Genomic DNA, 12,013 nt, shown 5'->3' with positions numbered 1-12,013 from the left:
GTTGCACAAACCCCTTACCCTTTAGTAAAGGAATGATATACTTTTTCCTGGGCACACTGTAATAGGAGCAAAAACAAAGTAAAGTGCATTGTGTCCTGAAGGGAATATCCATCACACTTACATAGGGATGCATCCACCGGCCTACACCAGACATTGGAGTCGGTTAGCAGCAAATGGATTTGATTAAATCTGAATTTGGTCAAAACCCAGCGGTGGAACGGGACTGTCACAACAGTGTGATACGGTTGAATAGAAAGAGACGAGATTGATAAGTAGTGTTCCCTTACCGATAACTTCCTTAGTTGAACCGCCTCCCGCTCCATTTCTCTGTTCTTAATAAAGTTGGCCTTGACCCAGCCCAGATCTGCTTTTACCAGACCCTCTGGATTAGTGAAGATTTCTGGGCGCCCCAGTTCCCTAGAAATATTTTTAATATAGGACATCCACTGAATACTTTTCATATTCTCCAGGTTCATGCAATCCTTTAAAATCGCATGATTAAGTAAGAGATGGGGATTCAGCCAGGTTTTTATCCACATCAGGATGGGGGCCATATTTATAATGTCCCTAATGTAGCCCATCCCAAGCTCCTGGTGGGTGGCGAAAGTAGCTGCCGATTGGGGTAGGCCTAAGAGAGCGCATAGGAATTTATTCTCCTCTCTTTGTATAGCTTCAGGATGTTTGTATCCCCATATAGTGGCCCCATATCTTGCAATTGCAACTGTTTTAGCTCTATAAATGGATAAGATGGCTTCAGTTGGTTTTCCCCCTAGGCGTTTGGCAAAGCCCAATATAGCTGCTGAAGATCTTTTCATTGCATTAGCCTTTGCCGAGAGTTGAGGTGCCCAGCCACTTTTGTCATCAAATACCACCCCTAAGTAGGTGAAAACCTTAACTCTCGAGATTACTGACTCATTACAGTAAAAGGTTTTGACAATGCTGTTCCTTCCACCCACTACCATAACATGCGATTTCCCAGTATTTATCAATAAGTCAAGTAAGGACATAAAAGCACCAAAAGAGGTCAGTAGTCTTTGTAGGCCTAAGGGAGTTCGTGCCAGTAAAACGGCATCGTCCGCGTAGAGGAGTACTGGTGTCGAAATGCCTCCAAAACGCGGTACATCTACAGTAGCCCTGCCCAAAGATTCTTCCAGGTTATTTATATAAAGCGTAAATAGCATCGGGGCTAAAATACACCCTTGGCGTACCCCTCTTCCAGACTTGAACTTTGCGGTACAGTCACCCTCTTGAGTCATTCTTATTGAAGCATTTAGATCACGTTGTACCTCAGCCAAGAAGTGCAACAGGGGTTGGTCTAACCCTAGGTCCAGGAGCATAGTCCACAGCCTGGTCCGGTTTTCAAGATCAAAGGCTGTGGATAAGTCCATGAACCCAAGGTAGACCGATCCCCTTGATGCCACCGTATATTTATTCAGGATAAGGTATAGATTGAGGCACTGGTCCTCCGTCCCTCTACCTGCTCTAAACCCATATTGGGCGTTTGAAAGAATGTTATTTTTCCCAGCCCAATCGTCTATTCTAGCTAAAATCACCTTCCCTCGTATTTTAACAGATGAGTCTAGAAGCGATATGGGCCTGTAGCACCTGGGATCACCTCTTTGGCCTTTCTTGAATACAGGTATGATAGTTGAACGGGACCATGAATCTGGGAGCCCTGATGTTATGGAGGCATTAAAAACGTTTGTAAGTAGTTTAGCCCAAAAACTAGCGTTGGCTTTGTACATATCTGCCGGAACACCGTCGGGCCCTGGAGCTTTTTTCCCTGCTGTATTTTTAATTGCCTTCCTAACTTCTTCTAATGAAAAGAGAAGTGCCGGGCATCCAGAATCTAGTTCTAGTGGTACAAAGGGTTCTAGTTCCAAGTTACTCCCGTATATATCTTTAAAATGGGTCAACCAATCATTCTCGCTTATGTTGACTTCTAAGGTGTCATTCTCGATACCTGAAAACAGAGGGTTGTTAACGATAGCCCAGAAACTGGAACTATCCCTCAATGTGGCCTTATCCATTAGTGCTGTCCAAGCGTCTTTTTTTAGAGCACCTTTACGCGCCCGCAACGTAACTTTATATTCCCTCCTGAGGGTTATGACTTCATTTTTATCCCTGGGGGACTTTTTAAGGGCCCCACAAGATTACTATGTGCTCTAGAGCACTTATTATCGAACCACCCCCTAGCTAGGGGAATTTTTTTTCCGAGTATTGACGGTTAACTCTTTAGCCACGAGGGTACAGATTTTTTCAAATGAAGTAATCATTTCCACCCCCGTCTTGGTAGAATCCATACAAATGTCTATATCATGACTAGCTATCTTGTTTAAAGTATTAAAAAAATCTGGTGGGGTTACTTTGCTCCATTTTAACCTCCTCCCTTTGTCTTTCGCCGATATAGCAGTTTCTGCCTCTGGGTTCGCCTGACTATTTACGAATTTAATGCTATTATCCAGTTCAAGGATTACCGGGTTGTGATCACTAAAAGCAGATACCACTGCATTATAGGTGATTACAAGACCAAGTAGGGCGAGGTGAATATGTAATCAATTATTGATTCCGAGTTCCTCGCACAATAGGTCACAACTCGGTCATTCCTATCCTGGAACCCAGGTTCATAAAGATCAGCATTTGAGAGAAGGGCCTCCAAAGCTTCTCCTTTGGGGCTATGTTCAAAGTGTTGGTGCACTGCATATGCTGGTCCGCCCCTATCTATATATTGACAGTTTAAGTTACATAAGTGAATATTAAAATCTCCCATCAAAAGAAGTGTACAAAAGTGGATTGCTGCTCCTTGTATTTCAAAAGTACATTTTCAAGAGAGCAAAGATGCTCGTTATGTGAGCCATCTAACATAGAATTATAAAAATTTATAATTAATAATTTGGTGTCGTTCGCCAAACTAATCTCCACTATTAGCAGGTTTAAAGAGGGAGAGACTATCTGTTTGGCTAGGCCCGCTATATTTACAGATACTAAAAGCATGAGGCCCCCTTTATCTCTTCCTGCTATTGTACCACTTGCTGGGACAAAGAAAGATGAATATCCTGTAACCCAGAAATCGCACCCTCTGTCCCAAGTCTCTTGGAGTGCTATAATGTCGTAGTGCTTTAAGTAACTTAGCCAAATATTATCATTTGTTTTAGAGCGTAACCCCGCAATATTCCAGCTCATGAATTTCACCTTTTTGTTTAGTGTAGCAGAATTAGATTCAACAATTTGAAGAGGTATTTGTGGTTCCACAAGAGAATCTATAAGTCAATCCGTGTCACCCAGTTGTGATAATGGTGAAAACCTGTTTTGTAGGGACACAGCTTCCCTCTTTTTAGTACCGGGGTCTAAGCATGGTTTCGGGCGTAGAGCTGTATTAATCGTGGTCCAGCTATGAGACAGCTCCTGTTTTGTGTTTGGTAATAACGTATGTATAGAGTCCCTCCAACTAAAGGCTTTTCTAGAGGGTGTATCCCTGTCTTCCTGAGGAGGAGGGTGAGTGGGAGGGTAGAAAAATCCTAATGGGAATGCACGGATTCCTTGGCTCGCCCTATCCAAGCATGATGCATCCCAAAAGAGTCAGGAAGCCTCCTTCGGGTTATCGAAATTTACAATCACACAATCCCCTTTCATAGATTTTTTTGTTCAACCCAGCCATCCCACCCGTCTACCTGTTAAGATTCTGGGTGCTATGTCTTTCTCCCCTGTACAATTTTCATTACACCAGGTTTTAATGTTAGTTAAAAGTAGCTGTGGTTATTCCCTCTCTCCTACCCTTAACTGAGGTACATTCGCTATAATAGCAACGAAGGGAGCTGCCTCAGGGGGGAGGTTAATAAATGGCTGGTGGATAAATTTAACCTTTGTAGGGTCCTTCCTGTTGGCTGAATCTAGGTCAAAAAGAGGGGATGTCAACCCTTGATCATGTATGTTAGGATCAGCCTGTTGATGAACCAATCGACTAGGGAGTTTAATCAGTTCTGTTTCCTTACTAACCGATTGCTTAGAATTCCATTTCTTCCCACTTATTGACTGATTTTTCTCAAGCCCCTGAACTATCGCGGTATCGTCACTGGACTTCTGAGTGGGTACCTCTTTAGCGGCTAAGTATGTGTTCAATCGTTCAAATTTTTTTTAAATCCCAGCAACACATTCATTTAATACGTCAATTATGTCTTTAGCAATTGATGTCAGTGTGGATTCAACTTTTTCTGAAATAATGTTCTCCACCATGTCCCTAAACGAAGACTCCAGTGGGCTCAATGTTCTTTTGACCTCCTGTTCAGATTTTTGAGACTTCCCTCTTTTATACTGTCTCTTTCCTTGTTTTGTATTGGGGTTTGACCCAACCCCTGGGGAGGAGATAACTGGAGTTATGGTCTCTTTGTTTTCCCGACCCGGGACATCTTGACTTGAAGGTTCAACTGGAATGGGGGCCTTAGGATGCTCGATTAGGATCCTGGGTTCCAAGGGTATTTGGGCTGCGGGTTGCCTCAATAAAGCGTCACCCTCAGTTTTATCTTTAGAGGCCTCCAACCCAAGTTCTCGTTCAGTGTTTGCAATTTCTGTGCTAAGCACTCCCACCGCATTAGTCAGGTACGAAATGATACTCTCGGAGTTACGTGGGACTTTAGCCTTTAGGGTCCCACCAGCAGAAGGAGATAGCAGTTTTCGCTTACCCATGATGTAGGTCCGTGGATGTAAGAGGGAAGGCCTGTCCCTCGTCGTCCCCGGACGGCCCGCCCTCTGCCCGGGCTCCGCCCGGCGCCGCCCGCGTGCGTCCGCGAGGCGGAGGGAGCCTCCTCCTTATCAGCGCCTCCGGGCGCGTGGTGGCAGGAAGTGATTGGGCGGAGGGTCGCTCGGCCTGCTGGGAGCTGTAGTTCCTCCCCACAGCGGCCGTGCAGATGGCGAGCACCGGCGGCGGGAGGAACTGGCAGCGTGAGGTGCCCAGCAATGAAGGTGTCAGCTGCAACTTTCCCCCTGATCCTGCGCATCTGGCTGCTCCTCGTGAGTGTCCCCCGCTCCCCAGTGGGAGCCTCCTCCTTATCAGCGCCTCCGGGCGCGTGGTGGCAGGAAGTGGTTGGGCGGAGGGTCGCTCGTCCTGCTGGGAGCTGTAGTTCCTCCCCACAGCGGCCGTGCAGATGGCGAGCACCGGCGGCGGGAGGAACTGGCAGCGTGAGGGGCCCAGCAATGAAGGTGTCAGCTGCAACTTTCCCCCTGATCCTGCGCGTCTGGCTGCTCCTCGTGAGTGTCCCCCGCTCCCCAGTGGGAGCCTCCTCCTTATCAGCGCCTCCGGGCGCGTGGTGGCAGGAAGTGGTTGGGCGGAGGGTCGCTCGGCCTGCTGGGAGCTGTAGTTCCTCCCCACAGCGGCCGTGCAGATGGCGAGCACCGGCGGCGGGAGGAACTGGCAGCATGAGGGGCCCAGCAATGAAGGTGTCAGCTGCAACTTTACCCCTGATCCTGCACGTCTGGCTGCTCCTCGTGAGTGTCCCCCGCTCCCCAGTGGGAGCCTCCTTCTTATCAGCACCTCCGGGCGCGTGGTGGCAGGAAGTGGTTGGGCGGAGGGTCGCTCGGCCTGCTGGGAGCTGTAGTTCCTCCCCACAGCGGCCGTGCAGATGGCGAGCACCGGCGGCAGGAGGAACTGGCAGCGTGAGGGGCCCAGCAATGAAGGTGTCAGCTGCAACTTTCCCCCTGATCCTGCGCGTCTGGCTGCTCCTCGTGAGTGTTCTATTCAGTGCTTATGACTATTGATGAGGATCCCTTGGAAGAGAAGGTTAAGTTACTTACCTGTAATCCTAGTTCTCTTCCAGGGGTATCCTCATCAAAGTCATAAGCAACCCACCCACCTCCCCAGGTAAATGAGATTCGGTACTAGTACAATCTTATGGTTGAGCCCTGTCTTCAGGGTTATGCAAAGAACAACTGACCTAACTGTCACCCCTGAGGCATGATGGGAAGCCTGGGGTCAGGGCTGCCTTAAAGGCACGGTGCCAGTTTTTGTTGAAAATGGTTTCATTTTCTATGCTATTGTTTTACAATGCAGCCTGAGGGCTAACAATGTCTATTTCTTTGCAATTTTCAGGATTTATGAGTGTTTTTACTCATTAAAACACAAGGTTCAAGGGATATTTGACCTAATGCGTTTTTTTGTTTCCTTACTAATTGCAGTACATGTACATGTGTTTACATTGTTAGCCTCATTTTAGGGGCTGCATTGGTGTGAGAAAAATAATATATGTACGTACATATATGTGGAGCGAGATATATATGTGTTTTTACATATATATTTTTTATATTGTTTCCGGGGTCCCGCACGTGGGCGGGAATATTCATTGCTTATGACTTATCCATCTTTACCAATTGCTCACGTTGTAGGAGTGCAAAATGAAACAGATCTTGACTATTCTTTTGACGTTGTTTCTGCGTACTGTATCTTTTTAACTTTTTAGAATCGAATTACTCATTCTACTGGCCATTGAAATTCGAGTTTCTTCTTTGCATATTTTTTCCACAATGAGTCATACATTATGGGACAAATACCATACTTTTTATTCGACAAACGATCCAGGCTCAAACAACCATTTTCCAATAACTTCAGAAAAGACAGGCATGATGGATATCGGTTAAAACAAATCCCTTATTTAATCCGAAATTCAGACAAGAAGTCTACATTACCTGTCCTTTACTATTTGCAAATAGTAACCATTGTTCAAAACTACCAATCAATCAATATTTATGATGCTAATTCCAGGTTTCTTGTGAAGGGCTATTCCTAGCGTTTCCATTTTAGCTGGGTTGAAAGATCCCATCAGTGGCCTACTATTTTTCCCGGTCTTTCTTAGTGCGTTTTATGCCATTGTTCGCTATACGTTACAGTGGCTAATCCATATTTCACATACATGTCCTTATTAGGGGTGCCTTCCGGCAGTGCCGGATGACTGACCTCTAATAAACGGTTCGGCCAAAACAATCAATCAATTTTTGAGAAGACAGGCATGGCGTAACAAGCGGTCAACAAAAAATCTCAATAGGTCATGGACAAAGGTTCGCACTACCTGCCCTTCGCTGCCTGCAAAGAAAGAGAGGATTCCTAATCTCTGTTTGTTTGCATGTAGGGAATGTCTCAACTAAGGGGAATACTAGTATTCGGTCGAACTTATTCAACCAGTCAAACAATCAATAACAAGTAAGAATCGATCTTTCACGACCTTACCCGGACCGTTGTGGACAGTTCCTTCGTCGTCCCCTTCCAGCGCCCGTTTATCCTCTCACTCCAAAAATGAGGCGTTCCTGTAAGGTCCCAGTCAGGACCGTAGGTCACTCGAGAGAGAAGTCCGTTTGGAACTGGTGAAGTTCAGATTGATCGGCAGCCAGACGAGGGTCCTCTCAAGGCAGGTATACTCCAATCGGTTAGTTGTTCACTCTGTCGTTAGGACCTCTCTCAATGGACCCACGTTTCTCTGATGGCCCCGACGTTGGTGCGACAATTGTGAAAAAGCAGCTGTGACTCCCAAGACATTCGATGCCGCTTGGTGCAAACCACTTCTAATTCACCTTAATATTAGCTATCGAAATAACGAGGCAGGCGCTGGTAAGTGGAAAAGCGAAGAACAGGTTTATTACTCCAGGAGGAGAACACATCACATCAGACACCGGGGCTATCGTCAGGAGGTGCTCTAACTGCATCTTTGTGGCATGGCCTTTTATACCCTTTTTCGTCAGTTTATTACATGGTCAAACATTCCTGGCATCAGTTTATTACATAGTGAAACATCTTTGGAATCCCTGCCTTAAGCTAGTCTCCACACAGACCCAGCAGCTGTCGTCCCCCACCTAGATGTAATAGATGATAGCTATCTCGCAGCTGGACATTCCGACAGGATCTAAAAACACGTGGGATCGGTCAGATCTAAGGGTTTTGGGTTATTGATTAAGTCAAACCCCTTTGTTGGTGAAACAAGCCCTGCCGTGTGTAGGCAATAAACAATGTCCACAGGGTCGGTTAGTGCTTGGGACCAGACTGAGTGGCCAAGTGCAGGGAAGGAGGTTATAAAAGGGGGCTTGCCTGTGCATGGAGGATGAAAGGACAAGTGGGTTTGGCGCGGGAAGTGACTCCGGGGCATTGTCAGGCTGACACGGTTTTACGACCCTAGTACGTGTGTTCAGGCTTGGTCAGGGTGCTGGGGATGATTGCGAGGTCAGGGTGAATCATAGGTGACAAGCAGGGAATGAAAAATGGCTGCGATATCTAAAATGGTTGCTGCTTACGCGCACGCAGATGCTCTTGCTACGCAAGATGATGCAGACAATGTTTCACGATCTTCACTTTGCTCTCAACAGTGGCTGTGGCGAACATAAATGAACGCCGCTTATGTATACTTAAGGTTTATCGATTTCCACAGTTCGACATCGAGAAACCTCTTCTATTTGTCCCTTCTTCTTACTAAAAGTAGTTCCGGCCAATCCATTGGTTACCCATTGTTCTTCTCTTCCTAATCCGAGCCTTGAGGAGGAGCGACTACATAGATTGTCCCCCAGGCATGCAATATCTTACCGCAGCAACCATTCTCAACAGGACACAGGGAGTAATCATCTATTTGTCGGTTTTGCTGCAGCCAAGAAGGGCATGTAGGTGACCAAAAGCACAATTTAGCTTTGGCTCCCCATTAATATTGACATCTACTATGAGTTGGCCAAGAAAAAACCTCTGGATGGCATTTCTGTCCATTTCACCTGGGCCATGATGACTTCCACAGCTTTCTCCAGAGGCATCCTGTTGGTTGACATCAGCTGCATGGCAACTTGATCATCCCTGCACACATTTACATATTTATATTTCCTCACGTCCCAGGCATGCAATGATGAATACTTTGCCAGAATTGTGCCACATTGGTTGATCTGCACTACTCAGTCCCAGCTCCCCAAACGGCATTGTTTTGGAACTCTGCAGGAAGAAATATCTACCATTAGAAAAACGTACTTACCTTCGCTAGCCATTTTTCTAGTGGGTACTACATCTTCACGCCGATTCCCTTATTCATGAAATCCCAACATAAGCACATTTGTCATTGCTATATTTGGCTATTTTGGAAGCCTTCCTGATTCTTCTGTTTATGCCTTGATGCGGCACAGGTAAAGTTTAAGAAATTGATGCCAATATGTCAGTGGCACCTTATATATGCCAATGTCATGGATGTACATAGCCATGTTTGAAACTGCGAGGCACCACCTGTAGGCGCTGGACGGATGTAGCAGGGGTCAAAAGTTTTCATATCCAGTTAGGCATCTGGACAATATTCATAAAGTGAGGAATCTGCAGAAAGATATAGTAACACCATAAATGTGATTACTGAAGGTAACTTTTTTATTGTTCATGCACTCTGTTTTATATTTATTTTTTTGCAAACATTCTGAGGGTCTAGTTACTTTATGGTATAATTTACTTTTTTTGGCATTAGGTTTAGCAGGGCAAATCAATGGAGAATTACACAATTATGGAAGGAACTATCATTTCTGCTTCTCTTCCAAGGGGTGAGAGGCCGTTTTATCGGATAATAGCGACTATTTTACACCCTTCCCACCCTGCACCTGCCACATTCAGTTAACCCTCTAAGTAATCCCTTTGTTGAATGTTCAACAGCAGACTGACTGCATAGTTTCAGAAACATTATTCCAACTTTGGTTAATTTGAGTTGGGCTGTGATTGTCATTGGACTGGACACTGCTCTGTGTTAATAACAATAGTAAATTCAGACTTATTATTTCCAAATTCCCCTACTTCCAAATTTCCACTACATATTGATTAATTGATTAAACACCTGTTTTCTGTAGCTTTGTTTTATATCTAGAATCATGATTCATGCAACTTTTACTTTCTCACCAAGATATTTCCAGATCATACTTGGGAAAAAATATTTCATTGGAAGTGTGCCCTCCATGAGCATGCTCACATAATATAAATTGACATATCTGGGGTTTTTCACAAAGGTGCATTAACAATTATTATTTTTGATGTATTGAATTAAATAAAAGTTATTTAATATTGTAATAAAAGTTAATTTAATATTAACTTATACATTAAAAAAGCCTGTTAAAATATTTTATAATTAAATAATAAATATTTTATTTTTGATTTGTTTAATACTCAATTATATTTATTTATATTAACCATTTAAAATAATTTCATTTAGTATTATTTCATGTTGGGTATTATTTTAAGTCCTTACCGTCATTATTTTTTTATTGAGGGTTATGCAGCATCAATGGTTGGCAATGAGTGGTGCTGGGCTTACTCCAGCTCTCAACTAGAGTAATTTACTACTGTTTTGCGTCCCTTTTTGGTTGTAGCAATTTTAGAAGCGCAACTTGTTAACAGAATTGGACTTACTCTTTTGTGGGTAGGTGCACATTCCTTCCTGAACCCCTCTGTAGCCCTCCTAAGTCTCTCCTTACTCCATCCTAATCCGCTCCCATTTCCTAGTAAATATGCTCCTTTTTCCAGCATCTCCCCTAGTCCCTCCCATATTTAGTACTCTGGGGCCGATTACGATGCCACCTAAATGGCACAGACCCACGGTTGAAGCCATTCCTATGGCATCGTAATCAGCAGTTTGGATTAATTTTCGACCGACCCATTTAGATGAAGTCGTTGGAAATTAATCCAAACTGGATTTTCGATTGGCTTCCGACGGGCTCGGAGAGCTGGTCTGCCATTTGGAAAGCCTCTTGTAATCCTAAAGGTGGCTTTTTCCGCCCGATGGACTACAGTGTCGGATTCCAACAGCCTTTCTGTGACAGCCTTTCCGACATAGAAAGGCTGTTGGGAGTTGACTTTGGGAGCCCCTGCAAGGCCTCCGGATGGCGGCCGCGGGGGCACCTATGAGCCCCCCCTGTTGATCCCTGCACCCCGTGGCAGGCACCTTGGGGTGCCTGCCCCAGGGTGCATGGATGAACTGCATATCTTCTCTCCCATTGTCATGAATAGGGGTGCGACCGAACAGTGTTCGTCGCATCCTAATTGCTGGGTTGGGACTGCCGACAGGAGGTCGTTTTGTCCCAGTACCAAATCGATGTCAGACAAACTTAGGTCTGTCCGACATCGAAATCAGGCCCTAAGTAGTAAACTTACATGTGTGAGAATCTTCTCATAGAAAAGGTAGGAGAGTTGGAGTTGCAAGTTGTGAACAGCATGTTGTGGTACTTTAGGAATGCTATTGCAATAATGCTAAACATTCTACACCATGCAGTGTTTCAGCAAATAGATGTTGTATTTAGCATTTAAAATGAAGACTGCTGTTGTTTACAGAAGCAGTCTATACTCTTCTGAATTTTCCGAATTGTTTTTAGGTTTGAGTTTAGTCAAGACCTTTTGGTTTTACTAAAATTATATTTATATAATATACTTACTTTTAGTAGCTTTTAGCCAGACCTTTTCATACATTCATCTGTTTCACATTTAATTTCACCCACTAAGGCACGCAACACTGGACAGTGGGTTTGCCTACTTCAGGCATTGACTAACTTCACTGTGAGTTACAGCATTCTGATCTTTCAAAAGGAACACATCCACACACAACCCCTTAAATGCAATGAACCTTTATGACAATGTGGATTTTTGAGACCCCAAAAATATTTTTGCTGTTAGCCATTTTTTTAGGCTTAAGAGGTGCCTATGACTTCCCCAACAGCAAGTTTTCACCAAAACCATGACAAAACAAGACAAAGCCGAAAGGCTAGTTGCCAACTCCAGACCTGTTGGCTTTGCCAATACTTGTGTTTGAAAGGCAGCTGCAGTCCCCTGTTGTACGGAGATCTTTGTGTGAGGTGTCAGGGTTTGGTGCTGCATTTTTTGCCAGCTGACATTTTCAGCTGATGGAAGTGCTTTTGCGGTGGGCCAGCTGCAGTATGACTGGTGTGGCTGATGTCCCTCCTACATAGGCAGTGGCTTCCATCGCTGTTTTTTCTTACGGTGGACGATGATGCAAAGAGCTTCTGTTTTGGGAAGAGAAAAGAA

At 44.7% G+C, this 12,013-nt stretch overlaps 1 protein-coding gene across 15 annotated transcripts in view; it reads left to right on the top strand.

The window, feature by feature from the left end:
• Positions 1 to 12,013, top strand: part of SPO11 (SPO11 initiator of meiotic double strand breaks) — a 749,185-nt gene that overhangs the window by 508,566 nt on the left and 228,606 nt on the right. The window lies entirely within an intron of this gene.

Source organism: Lissotriton helveticus, chromosome 7 (genome assembly GCF_964261635.1).
Source record: "Lissotriton helveticus chromosome 7, aLisHel1.1, whole genome shotgun sequence".
Taxonomy (NCBI): Eukaryota; Metazoa; Chordata; class Amphibia; order Caudata; family Salamandridae; genus Lissotriton; species Lissotriton helveticus.
The sequence above is the reverse complement of the archived record's forward strand: the minus strand, read 5'-3'. Positions and strand labels throughout refer to the sequence as shown.